Raw genomic sequence first — 14,884 nt, 5'->3', positions numbered from 1 at the left:
CATTTCTAGGGTTTACAAAGAATGGTGTGCAAAGGGAAAAACATCCAGTATGCGGCAGTCCTGTGGGCGAAAATGCCTTGTTGATGCTAGAGGTCAGAGGAGAATGGGCCGACTGATTCAAGCTGATAGAAGAGCAACTTTGGCTGAAATAACCACTCGTTACAACCGAGGTATGCAGCAAAGCATTTGTGAAGCCTCAACACGCACAACCTTGAGGCGGATGGGCTACAACAGCAGAAGACCCCACCGGGTACCACTCATCTCCACTACAAATAGGAAAAAGAGGCTACAATTTGCACGAGCTCACCAAAATTGGACAGTTGAAGACTGGAAAAATGTTGCCTGGTCTGATGAGTCTCGATTTCTGTTGAGACATTCAAATGGTAGAGTCAGAATTTGGCGTAAACAGAATGAGAACATGGATCCATCATGCCTTGTTACCACTGTGCAGGCTGCTGCTGGTGGTGTAATGGTGTGGGGGATGTTTTCTTGGCACACTTTAGGCCCCTTAGTGCCAATTGGGCATCGTTTAAATGCCACGGCCTACCTGAGCATTGTTTCTGACCATATCCATCCCTTTATGACCACCATGTACCCATCCTCTGATGGCTACTTCCAGCAGGATAATGCACCATGTCACAGAGCTCGAATCATTTCAAACTGGTTTCTTGAACATGACAATGAGTTCACTGTACTACAATGGCCCCAACAGTCACCAGATCTCAACCCAATAGAGCATCTTTGGGATGTGGTGGAACGGGAGCTTCATGCCCTGGATGTGCATCCCACAAATCTCCATCAACTGCAAGATGCTATCCTATCAATATGGGCCAACATTTCTAAAGAATGCTTTCAGCACCTTGTTGAATCAATGCCACGTAGAATTAAGGCAGTTCTGAAGGCGAAAGGGGGTCAAACACCGTATTAGTATGGTGTTCCTAATAATCCTTTAGGTGAGTGTATATTTCCTGTGACTCGTGTACTGGTTTTAATGGCCTCTGAAAACTGGAATAGCAAACTCTGCAGCTGGCAAAGTGTGTGTGTGTGGGTCATGTATATATTACATTGTTGGGAGCAAATGTACCCACAATGTGTTAATGACCTGTTATTTTGACGTTGTGGGGACCATTGAATTTTATAAAAATCCGTAACTCCTGAAAAAATGCCCTAAGTCTTAGGGTTAGGGTTGTCGTAGTTATGACTAGGGTTATGCCCATAGAAATGAATGAAGAGTCCCCATAGTAACAGGAACACATAAACTCTGTGTGTTTAGCTTTTTTACCTCTATACAAATAACGCGCACAGCAAACTTTGCAGCCGACACATACAGAGGTGCTGCAGTGCCCAAGTGCATTAGTGCTGGCTCAGTTGCATCAGAAAATGGAAGACAGACGCAGAATGCAAAGTCCATGGTGAATGGTGTGCAGGCCTCTCTGCCCCTGCTCATGTGCAAACAAAGGGGTGGATATCTTCTACCTGGCCGGCCCTGAGCTCCACCACCCAGCAGTTCATTTAGCTGACGCCGGATTGTCCACATGTTAATTCTGCTTCATTCAGGCTCAGTTTCAGCAGATAACTGCACCAGGGAAACTCTCTCTCTCAGCCTGTCACCCTCTGCACCCCCCATCGACTCTTGCTCTCCTTGTTCACTTGCTTGGCCACTCCATCATTTATTCTCGCTCTCAGTGAAATACAATTTGCTTTATTGGTTTGACAAATTTATACTCATGTTTCCAGGGCATCAATACAAAGACAACAATAAACAAAAGAAATATTCTTTAAATGGAGGAAAAAGTAAAAGAGTCACAAAATACATTTTAGATATATATATATATATATATATATATATATATATATATATATACATACACACACACACACACACACTATGAACTGTTCTTCTGCACAAGGTCATATGGGGACAGGGAGGGGCCCGTTTCTTCGTCGTTTTCGTTGTTCAATTCGCCATTGTGAACACCTTATATTATATGAACAGGAAACAAATTAACCCCTTTGGTTTTCAAGATCTACATTTCTTACCAGTTTCACTTAGCCATCCGACATACTTTTCCCCATTTTACATATTATCCATCACAGACGGCTACACCCTTCCCTGTAGACTCGTATCTATAAGCAGATGACAGCAATGAATACCGTTCACACAGAACATTCAGCTATAAAAAAAGAGAAGATTTCTCCCATGCAGGGTCAAGGCTCAGGCTTTGACAATGTTTCTGCAGCAGACGTACACTGCCCTCTAAAACATGTGAGGTGTTCAGAAACAGGCCCAGAAATACTGCTCGTCTTTTAACAATAATGGAACAGGTCGGTAGTCATATGTGTGTTCACAGTCACAGTGACCTCACAGAGCTATCAGGAATGTGGGGTAGCACTGGCCACAGTGGTCCGGGCCTGATTATAGAGTTTTATAATTCCATATGACGAATGTGATGAATGACCTGTTATGAACTCCATCTTCACACATTTCAGATTAAGGCTTGAATAGAATGCTACCCAGATGGTTTTGTTTACGACTGATGGACGATATGAAAGAGGGGAGGTCAGAACCCCTGGACATTTCAGAGAGGTAGAGTACAGACCGCATATTCATCCAGGTACAATCCTTAACAACAGAAAGGTTTTCAAAAAAAAAATGTAAAGAAAATCTTGATTTTCACTGAAACTGGTCATTATTCTCATTTTTTTTGGTTCTCGCATCTGCATAAAATATTTTCAGGTACTTCATGTGTAAATGACTTTAAAACACTGACACACAAGCATATCGATGCCCTCAAAATGTATATAATTAAAGTCATTTTGACAAATGCACCAATTACTGTTACATCCCCCCCAGCATTCCCACTGCTTCCCCCAAAGTTTCTGGGATTAATTATAATAAAAAGTACCAAGAAAAGCAAGCCCGTCACCAGAAAAAGAAAACATTCTGCTCTTTCTGTCTTTTTATAAATTGTGTGTGTTTAGTATAATCAGAAAATGCCTTTTGAAGAGAAATCAGACACAATGTTCGTCAAATAAATGGTTATTCTGTAAACCTTAAAAAAAGCCAAATTTCTAATGATATTTGGCTCAATGTCTTAGAGGCAGTTTAGGGACTTTTGCCTTTTTTCTGAGAATCCCACGATTTGTGGATTACTTCAAAGTCTGCAGAGGTGCATCCACGCCCAGACCGACAGCGAGACAACAAATGCTAGATCTGGGCTTACTGCAGATTTAGGCTTTCTGCGGTTCGGGGCCTAGATGTTGCAGTGCTTCAGACAATCTTCAGAAGTCTGTCCAGCTGCTCATTAGGCCACGTTCAGTACCTGCTTGATCATTCAGGGCCGTGACAATCCAGGAACAAATGACACGCGAGGCCTGAGATGCAACATGGACGTTTCACACATGACACCACATTCCATCACAGGACCACTGACATGAACACATGCAAATGCAAATCAGAATCTAAAGTGAAACTGTGAGGCAGGAACACTACAGGCTGGATGATTATTCCAAAGCCGACTTTAAAACCCGAGAATCATCTTAATAGTAATGCTCTTTTTCCATTTTCAGCCACTTCCTTTTTATCTCACATATCTGTCTTTCCCTCTTTTCCTGAACCTCTGAGCAGATGGGTACATTTATTGTATTCATTATGCTTACTGTTTGCGTGCATGTGTGTGTAGGAGATCCTAGGAAAAAAAAGAAAGGCAGAGCAGAAGAGAAAGAAAGAGCAGAAAGGCAATGAGGTAAGCAGAGGAGACAAGACAGGGACTGCATCAGTCTCCATCAGTCCTGAGCAACCACATCTGACCCCCTGCAGGCTAGCGGGATGGGCAGGAGGACAAGAGACTTTGGGAGGCAAGAGGAGGCACCTCGGGACACCCAGATGCTGCTGGGAGAACTGGTGAAGGTCACTTGGGGTCAGATACTTGGGGTCAGATACATGGGGTCACGTGACACAGCTGCACAGCCTCAGAGCAGCTCCATGGAAGCATTTTACGTTTGCAGCACTGCAGGATGCTTAGATCTTGTAAGACGGTTAAGAACGACATGGGCGAGGGCAGGAGCAAGAAAACGACAGGTAACTGGGCAAATCAGAGTTAAGCAGGCATCTCTGGGAGCGCGATGAAGCAGGCCGTGGGAGAGTCGCACCCCAACTGAGCAGGCACTTTTAATTTCCAATTTACCCACAGAAATTAGATCAGAGAAGAAATGCACCTTGGCAGAGCCTGTAATGGCTTTGGGGAAGAGAAAAACTCAGCAAATGTCTTTACTGAAACTACAGGACCTGACAAAAGCAAGACTCACACCTTAATAGACAGCAGGCACCTGCAGGCCAGGAACGCACTCACTGAACCCGAAGCCAACAAGCACAACCTCAAACACACAGGTGACCTCCTTTCATAGCTGCAAGACTTTACCACTGACTTGCTTGTTTGTGCGATTAATAATTCCTAACATTGCAACACCCTCCCCCAATAGGATTTAGGTTTTGCTTTGCTCAAGGAGGAGGTTATAACCTTAATTATCATAATTAATTAACTTAATAAGGAACAGCCATCAATCGTTGCCTGCCTTTAACTGTAAGGCAATGCTTGGCTGAACCATACTGCATTACTGCCAACAGTTAGAAGCATATAGTCAACAAGCGAATGTCTGAAGGTCTCAGAGGGTAAACCCGAAACAGGCGCAGGGACTGGGCAAGAGCAAGGTCAAAGCAGCACAGGACAGAGCAGGCAGAGAAGGCGGGGTGTGCAGATCCATGAACAGGAACTAAGATAGACACAGGTGAAGGGTGTAGGCCACAGCAAGGAGATGTAACAGAGTTGCATAAGGATTACTTTTCGCTGCTGCTGACTTAAACAATGATGAAAGGAAGATAACAGCGGAACAAAATGGCCCTGTCCTCTAGCGAGCAAGTAGAATCCTAGCAAAAACAGCAACACATGCTTGCAATCTTTCGCCCATCAGAACCGTATGCAGAGCCTTCTGATTCAACAGCACAAACGGACGCACACACAAACATTCCCTCCAACATTGTGGTTCTTCTGTAAGGAGCACACGTATACCCGTACTACATATAGACACAAAAAACACCTCTTCTCATCTATGACATGTTCACGTATGCGGCAATCTGTCTTTTGCGTGCATCACCTACGTATGCATTACGTGTGGCTCTATAAATATGTGTCATGCATGAACATGGACATCTGTGCCTGTCCCACCACAAACAAACACACGCTGGCTCAAGCCTCACGAAAGCCAGTGCTACTTAACAGCACAGAAAATCTGTGGCCTGGATTTGTAAGGTGAACCTCATGACACTACATTTATTATTACCCAGAGAAAAGAAACGGAATGAGGAAAGAAGAAGAAAGCTTAAAAAATCCAGAAACAAAACTGAAAACAGTGGCAAAAAAAAGAAATTTTGTTGTAGCTGGTAAAAATAAACTGCTAAACAGGAGAGAAGCAGTTTCTGGTCCTATTACCAAAACAAAAATAAAAAACTGCTCTATATATAATGTGTTCTGGGAAACAGGACAGGAAAAACACGCATTTTTGACAAGGATGGCGTATAACACTAGTGAGTTACCTCCGTCTGTACTGGCACAGATGCCCCTCGCTAATTTAAAGAGCAGGACAAGACACTGTGCCTTGTTATGTAAAATTGTACAGGGCATGTTCAGCCAAATAAAAACAGTGTGTGCTGATGGCGGACATACACAGACTGGGGTGTCCGACAAAACGGCAAGGGGGAGGGGGGGGCTGAAGGATGTTTAAAGGGTGCACAGACAGGGAACAGGAAGCATGGTGACAGTGCTGTTAACATTACACTTAATTAATATTCGTGCAAGGTCACCTATAAAACCATGTAATCGTGAGAGACATTCTAATGCAGTCTGTCATAGGCAGCTCCAGGAGGTGGGGCTGGGAGGGAGGTGGCAGTGCTGGGGAAGGAGGAGACGGGGCTATGGAGGATGGAAGCAGAACAGGGAGGGAGGAGGTGGGACAAGGGAAGGTTGGAGGCGGGGCCAGGGAAAGTGGTGGGGGGGCTGGGAAGGTGGAGGCGGGGCCTGGGAGGGAGGAGGGGGGTTGGGAAGGTGGAGGCAGAACAGGGAGGGAGGAGGTGGGACAAGGGAAGGTGGAGGCGGGGCCAGGGAAAGTGGTGGGGGGGCTGGGAAGGTGGAGGCGGGGCCAGGGAGGGAGGAGGGGGGCTGGGAAGGTGGAGGCGGGGCCAGGGAGGGAGGAGGTGGGAACAAATCTGCAAACCATGAATAATCAATGTGGGGGATCTCAGTGGGACACGGAGTTGAAGGGCCACAGCATGTTAGCAATGGGTTGGGGGGAGGGGGGTCTTTCCCTAACCTCCATAACCCTTCCCTCACAGCATCCTCAATCCCGGCATTTCAGCTTCCAGGGTACGGCAGAGCCGGGTCATTTTCCGGGAGCATCTCACAGATGGATTTTAAAGACACCTGCTGAGCCCCTTACCTTCACCCATGAGAGTAAAACAGAGCAACGGAGCCCCCAGTCAGACATCCACAGATCAGGTGAGAGCAACCAGAAGCGTATGCTTCTCTCTGCTGACAATATTAGCGCTGAAGGATAGGCCTTTCACAAGTACTACCCAGGGACCTGCAAAGGCCCAATTATGTCCCCATTACATAAGATAATCTGTCCAATAAATGCAATAGATCCCATATAATTAAATAGTTCCAATTACAATTAAATTAGTTTCCGTTCAGAATGCAAAGAGAAAACACATTTTTCATTATAAGGAATAAGGATTAACACCTTGTCGTCATCCGCCCCCCCCCCCCCACACACACACCCGCCCACAGGTACAAGTAGCTGCTGCTTGTCCAAAAAGTGGTACATCAAGTTCAAGTGTCTGCAGCCCCCCTCCCCAAGCAGCAGTGCCTGATGGCCGCTGTAACAGAGGCACGTCTAATTAAAAGGTGCTTTTACAGCCCCCAGATGCCTTTTTAATTTCAGCTCCTTGAACACAGCTATCATCCTCCCCCCAACCTATGACGGATAATGGGTCGCAAATCCACAAGCAGAGCCGCGCAGGGCAGCGTCAGTGCAGCAGTGCCTTGGCCTTCAGCAGGCCAGGCCTGACAGATGCAGGGGGGGTGGGGTTTCTCGGTTTCAGCCTGGAACTTTTAAAATAATGACTGGTGTTTTTATGAGGGTGAGGCCCCCTCTTTGGGGCACAGAAAGAGAAAGAGAGGATAAGAAAGAAGAAGACAGTGTTCTCTGCCAGGGCTGCGAGGAGAATGAGAATGCAGGCTGTCAGGGCAGCGTGGGGATGAAAAATCAGGAGGAGGAAGAGGAGGGCTGGGAAATTAAGTGGCAGCAGAGTCTCACCGCGTGCGAGTTATCGTTGATGAGTTAAGCCTGTGTGGTCTCACTGCGCTCCATCTCTCACTTTTCAAGCTGACACCCCCAGCTCTCCAGCACGTAGATGCCGCAGACGGCTGCTCTGAAATATCCACCTTCCTGTGGTTTGCGCTCAGCTACTTCTCTTCTTTCTCTCTCTCTCAATTCGACCCAGGTTGCCGTTCAGTTTCTCTGCTCATCAAACGTGAAAAGAGGCGGCATTTCCCCTGCGAGGCAGGGCTGGGACTGGGTCTGGGTCGGGGTCTGGGGTGCAGGGGGTCAGCTACTGTGCAGTTTCCACCAACACGGAGAAGACTTTTCGCCAGGTCAATGAGTGTAAGTATGGAGCCGACATGGAGTGGATGAGGATAGCTAAAGCGGTTTAACACTTCTCGAGAGGAGCACACACACTCACACACTGGCACACACACAGATCTATACAGACTGATACACACACATACACACACACACACACACACACACACACACACAAAAACACAAACAGACACACACACAGGTAGCTATGCACTGACAACACACACACAGACAAGACAGCCCAAGAAAAATGGCCACACACATTTGACCTAATATACATAAACATAGACACAAAATTTTGAGATTTCATAAAAAACCAATAATAAGCAAGCACACACCACACTCCTGCAGACCAGTGGGTACCATGGTGGCCCCATACCTGCAAGATGGCGGCCAGATCCTCACACATTTCCCCCTCCTCTGTGAGAGCTTCAGCCAGGCTAATTCCATCCTGCATGTCCCCTGCTCAGCACCCCGTGATTCCTCATGCGGACTCTCCACTCACTGCATCCATGCACCGGACATGTTCACGAGAAATGGAGGGGAAACCAGATACACGCCCTCAACACGGATTACACATGGACCGCACACGTACGCATTCATAAGCAGGCCATCTGCGACAATTACGCACGGCAGGGATCACCGAGTCTCACAGGTGTGCGCATGCACACACACACACACATACACACACACACACACACACACACACACACACACAGGCACTAACCGGGAGACAGGCGCCTGCTCACTCGCTGGTGCGGCACATCAGAGGCGCACGGGCACAGGGGACCAGTGCCGAGATCCGGCGCTCCCACACGCAGCCGGAACACGCCGTCGGCCCGGGGCGCGAGGGGAGGAACGGCAGCCGGATGTGCCGGCTGGGGAGAGGCTGTCTCCCCGCCTTCCCTAGTCAAGCGGCAGCCAAAACAGAACTCTCTGCAGGCCAAAACAGATCTGAACACTGGCCCAAAAGTGAGAGGGGGGGCTCACAGGAAAGATGAGCGCCTGGGTCCCCCCCCAGACCCCTCACTCCAGACTGCCAGTCCACAGTGCACAAGGACACGGGCGTGTTCTTCCAGCCGTGCCGTGACCCGTCGCATTACGCTGTCACCTGCAACAATACAGCGTGACAGCTAAATGGCCGCATGGCATGGCACTTGCCCGACAGCCTGTCACCACGCCGGCCGAAGCCCCCCGGTAGAAGATGCTCCTATTCCCCACTGCTCAGCCCCGCTTGTGCAGGATTCTCTTCCTGTTCTCAGAATAAACAGCACGAGGCTGTAGAATCAGAATCGCAGCCCCCCCCCGGTCCTCCCGATCCTTCAAGCTCCTCCTCTTTGTCATTTTCTTGCCACAAACGCCACTACAGGTCATGTGACCTCCGAGGCCTATCGGCATGTTTTGAGCAACGGCAATCATCTTCTCCCATTGACGGACATCTGTCGGTGGTTGTCACAGCACCGGCGATTACATTAGAAGGGTATCTGTGTGTGCTTGCATTGAGGAGGTGGAGGAAGTTGTTTTTTTTAAGCTCCGTGACCTGACAATTTTGAGACAGTGGCCCTCCCCTGAGGCCCCAAGCAGCTCTTTTTTGGGAAGGAGCAGCTACCTTTATAGGCAGGGGGTGTATTTTGCGCCTACAAGTGAATCATTTGTAGGTGCTGAGTGTTTTTCTACTGTGAGGCTAATCGCGGCAGGTGGCACAGAAGGCTGGCAGATAAAGTCCCTGGAGGCGTCCGGTGTCGTACGCTCGCGAAAGGCACTTAACAGTAATTCCCCCCGAGAAACATCCATCAGTATAAATGGATATATAATGAGTAAAATTATCACGTATAAAAGTGTCAAGTAAGCAGCAAAGAAATAATAATAATATGAAAGATGAGCTATAGCTGGCCTGCAGGCTTCCCACAAAGCACAGTATGGTCCTGCTGCCAGGCTCCACAGCGCCACACCTGACAGCAAAGAAGCATGACAGCCTTCGATCGGCTCCAAAAAAGCAACCATGAAGAACACAGCCCACCTTTCACAAGGCCGTTTTCACATCATATTCCATTATTGATTAAACGCTGTGCTACAGTACAGTCAACAAGACATATAGAAAGTGTTCTGTACAATAAAACAATACAATATTGTACAACTGAAGTAATATAGCCTTAAGTATACATGCCTGATAATTTACCATGGGCTCTACAGAGATCGGCCCAGTGGGATCTACAGTTGACAGTCTGAAAAGTGTTTTGTGCTTACGGACTTCAGCTCGGAATGCTGTGTGCCTCTGTAGCCAGCTATATAAGCTGTTAATTAAAAATCCAATACTTTCAGTGAAGTCAATCTAGGGAATAGGCTATGGCTTGTCAGGGCGTGTGAGGCTGTGGGGGGGTGGGTCCACCATCCATCTTGGCTGGGAAAGTCAGGTGACCACATTTACCAGTGATTAAGTTTTCCTGTCATCTTTCCTAGTATAACACTAACTTTGTGTGTTTTTCATTGTCTCTTGAAACCTGGGCCAAAATCCTAACACCAGTCCGAGACCCATAAATAGCAGAGTCCATCTTTTGATTTCTTTTGTCGCCGTCTCACATGCCAGCATTGAGTTTGGCTCCCTGCTGAATGGCAGCACTATTTTTGGTGTCTTATTGTTCTGTTATGGATGTCCTGTCCCTACCTGACCCCAATTACCCCAGAAAAGTGAAACAAGAACCATTCAGAGCCCAGGCCTCATGTCAGTCTTCATGTTGAGCTTAAATAATGCAGTTGACCAGTCAGTAAATGTACCTTTTATTCCACAAAGCAAAAGGTAGGCAGGACATCAATCATGAGACTGTCTCTCTTCTATCTGTCCCTCCTCTTACCACCCAAACAAAAATCCAAGTACCCAAATATGAACCGTACTGACAGGACGTTGGCCGAGTGATGTGTGAACAACCACCTTGTTAACAACTAAACGGTGAGAAAGACAAGCCTAACGACCACCAAGTTAAACAGGTCCACAGCTAAACAGATTAATGCAGTCGGATTTGGCCTTGATCTTGATCGGCCCAACGGGGTAAAAACAGATATTGGGGGGGCTGATACGGCAGCAGAATGAGGTGGAGCTCAGGGTGCAGCTCTGCCTTTGAGATCCGCAAGATCAGTCGTTCCTGCTATCTGTCATTCACTCCATTCCATGCCAACATGGGCTTGGAAACGTTACCAGTGATGCCAGTGATTTTTCCAGGTTTACTGCCTCACTGAGATTTTCTATTAATATCTTAAGCTAACCTACATTTACTATATTTGGAAAAGCTTTTATCCAAAGCAACGTGCATTATTTTGAGATGGCGGGGTCAGCCAGCCCCCGGAGCAAACGGGGTTAAGGACCCACTGCCAAAATCAACTCCACATTTTTCATACTTTACATTGGTAAAAATAGACGTAAAATGTTTCTGTTGAATGGCCATAAATTAGCTGTTCATTGGGTAGCCCTTGTGGTCTGACATTCCATTAAGAATACAGAATCCTCAGAATGACTTTGGGGCTGGTTCATCACCATGTGGGAAAGCCGCTGACAGTGTGGCTGTGAGCGACTGACAAACTCCTCTGTGGACAGTCACTTCGCAGCAGGGGTGACCTGCTCTCTCTCATCTCTATTATCTCTCAGGGCTCCTATCTGGAAGGAAGAGTACAGCTTGGCTTCAGCTCAGCCCTCAACCAAGGCAGTGTCCCTTGGGAAGCTGGAGATAATTGACTGAGTATTAATTAATTTTGCTGCATCGGGGGAGCGGCATGGGTGGGCAGACGAGGTTGACGGGCTGCCACAGGTGCCTCTCAGACTAATGAGAGGCAGCCGACTCCGACCCAGCCCAGCCCGGCCCGCCCTACTCCGCCAGTGGTGTCCTCTTTGACATTGGAGCTGGAATATCGAGTGACAAGACTAAAGCTATTGCCTGAGGCTTATGCTCCCCGGTTATGCTGAGCACGCTCTCAGACAACTACCTCAGGGCCTGGCATAGCTGACAACTAACTTAGCGTTAATGGAGTGAGCAGATACTTTGCGTTGATTCAAGGTAGCAGTTCCCCCTCAAGGTAAGTGCATCTAGCGGTTTCCTCAGGCCAGAAGCAGGTGGTGAGTGCAGCAGTTCACCAAAGCCCTTATATCTCCTAGCATGGAGATATGATGACAAAATGATACTCATGCCTTCAGCACCTTGCGTGAGATGTGGAGTCAGAAATTAACATTTTTGACAATAAAGCTTTGTCATGCTCCTTTAATACCTGTAATAAAGAGAAAAAGGGGATCTGACAGCCAAACCCCAAGCTGAGATGATTCCTGGTCTGGTGCAGCCCTTGACACTTATACCTTGTTCTTGTGAACATGCTGTACACCTGTTCATAAGTTTGTCTTTAGCTGATCAGGCTTATGAAAGGACACCTCAGTCTTCAGAATGTCTCTATCACTGCAACAGATCTCTATAGAACCCAGTAAGGCAAGCACTTCAGTTCAGATGATTGCAAAAAATAAATGAAAAAATTATGAACTGATACACTGCTCATTAGTATTTAATCACGACAACATCGAGGTCATTAGTGATGGTTTAGAAAACATTTGTCAGATTTTGCTCATGCATTATGTAGCAGTCTAATTAACAGTCACACATGCTTCCACATTATTCTTGTGCTTGCAAGTGAGGAGGAGGGGTGACAGTGCGTTTTGGAGTCTGCCGATGACCTTCGCAAACCTAAGATCCTTGGAGGAAAATCAAAACCAAACAAGCAGCAGTATTTTTAGAGGTGGCGGAGCGAGCCCAAGTGAGGCATTTGCAGAATGCCAGCGTGAATGCTCAAACTTGGCCTATGGTGACGTTCCAATGTATTTTTAAAAATGTGCTTAATCCTTTGCGAATTCCAATGGCCCTTCATGCGAGTGACTGAAACAAGAAAATGAGCCCCATAAACCAGGCTAACAGTGCCAATACCGACAGGCATTGGAGCTGTTTTGCGGCTGGATAATATGACAGCATGGTTTTGTGTTGAGTGACTGGCTCAACAAAAACTATTATGGGGAACAAAACCACACGGAGTGCCGCACTATTGGTGGGACAGTCAATATACGTTTTGTCGATCCAAGTTAAAATACACATCATGCAACATCAGTTATTAATGCTTCTATATATCTACCAGTTCCTCTTGGGTTATCCAGTACAGGGCGGCAGTGAGCCCTGGGCCCTTCCCAGGATAGACTCGCATGCCGTCCTTGGTTTATCAGACGGTACAAACATACACTACAAGCAATTCAGACACCACTTTACTGCATTTTTTTGGATTGCTACACAAAAGGAGGAAATCCACACAAACACAAGGAGCACATGCACAACCCACAGAGGCAGTACAAGAGCTAGAACCACCAACCAAGAAGCTGTTGCCCTAAACATCTAGATTACTTCATGTATTTGACACTTTGTGTCATTCTGATACTACTGTTCTGTTACATTTCTGGCAACAGATTACACACAGTTTTTAGTTTTGTTCTTCTGAGTAGGTAAATGATTTATATAGTGCTTTGGAACATATGACTAAAGATAAAGTCTTTCCTCTCATGTTAGCAGAGTAAGGCATCTCCGGGGTCATCATTAAGCAATTAGTTTTGCTTCAGTGCTTGCTCATTAGGTCAAAGGATTTCTGTAATCCCTCTGTCTGCCCAGCTCTCACCCAGATCTTACCAGTAATCTCACTCACACATCTCTGCCTCTTCCTGCGCAGAACAGCCAGGACGAGATAATGAGATATGCTCACTCTGCTGCTCTCATTTCCTTTCGCTCTCCTATACACACGCACTCACACAAGAAGGTGATACTTTCTGTTACATCACCGGCCAATAAAGACCTCATTTCACATACACACACACACACATCACAGTCAAGTAGATCATAGATGGATATCAAAAACCTATAGCCATACAAATGCGTGTTCATCTGCCCTGCTATCTCTCTCTCTCTCCAAATTCTGACTCATTTCATTTCTCCAGAAACACAGACTTGTTGATACCTTGCATAAGACTCCTAACAAGCTGATTTTTAGGGTGGTAATCAGTGAAAAGTATTGTTCAACACAAAACACTTGACTCATTAAGACGACTGGATTACGTGTAATTAGAACATAATCACCATCTGAGATAACCCACCCTCAGCAGGTACTGACATGAAGCTCATTAGCATTGATGTCAAGCTTGGGAGAGGGGCAGATCAAAGGAGATGTAATGGAGGGCAGTTTAACTTCACGAAGCCTGATAATTGTAGGTTGGTCTTCCGCAGACTCTATTAAGATGGGACAGCCCTGCATTCAATTAATTGCAACTTCAAGGAATAAGAAAAGCAGATAAAAACCAACTCTTTTGATTTTCCATCAGAGATTTGAGAGGCACCTCTCACAGAAGCAGCGCGATGCCGTCGTGCAGCTAAGCGATTAAAGAGGATCATCAACAAACACCTAACACACACCACCTGAATTATCACAAACAGGAAAACAACAGGATGAGGCAGAATCAGACCATCACACACATTGCTTTGTGGCTTGGTTTATGATCTCATGCACTTTCAAAGGGACAAACTCAATCTTCAGTCCATCTGGTGCAGATTAACTTCATCCTACTCCCCAGCTAGCTGATGAGGTGTGGTGAGTCATTTTGAGAAGCTTTTTTATTTTAAATTGAAATGCAAGGCTTCAAAAGGTGGGAAAGAGGAAAAGAAAAGCCATTAGCTAGCTGATCAGCTTCTGAGTGGTACAGACCCATCGGCAGAACCCCAGGACGCTGATGTGAGATAATCTGATGATTGTCAACAAATGCAGGCATTCAAAACATAACAGTGCCACCTGGGATTTATCAGTGGTGAATAACACTTGCTGAAAATAAAGTGAGCATACTTAATACAAAAGAAGTGTGTTGATGAGGCATAACAGGATTCTGTAAGTGGTATAAAAGCAGAGATTTGCTGGGTGAGGTACAGTATGGTACGGTAACAAGAGCATTAGGAAAACATTATTATATAAAGGCCTGAGGGCCTCAAAGAAGTTGATTTTCGCTCTTCTCTGTATTTGTTCGCTGCAGAATAACCCTCAGCAGGCTAATGTTCACACAAATGCCCTGGTAGGCATTAGGACCAAATATGTCAGCACTTTTGTAAATTGTTTGATTTTAGAAGTCAGAAAA

The sequence above is a fragment of the Paramormyrops kingsleyae genome, chromosome 23, assembly GCF_048594095.1.
Source record: "Paramormyrops kingsleyae isolate MSU_618 chromosome 23, PKINGS_0.4, whole genome shotgun sequence".
Classification (NCBI taxonomy): Eukaryota; Metazoa; Chordata; class Actinopteri; order Osteoglossiformes; family Mormyridae; genus Paramormyrops; species Paramormyrops kingsleyae.
Note: the sequence above shows the minus strand (reverse complement) of the source record.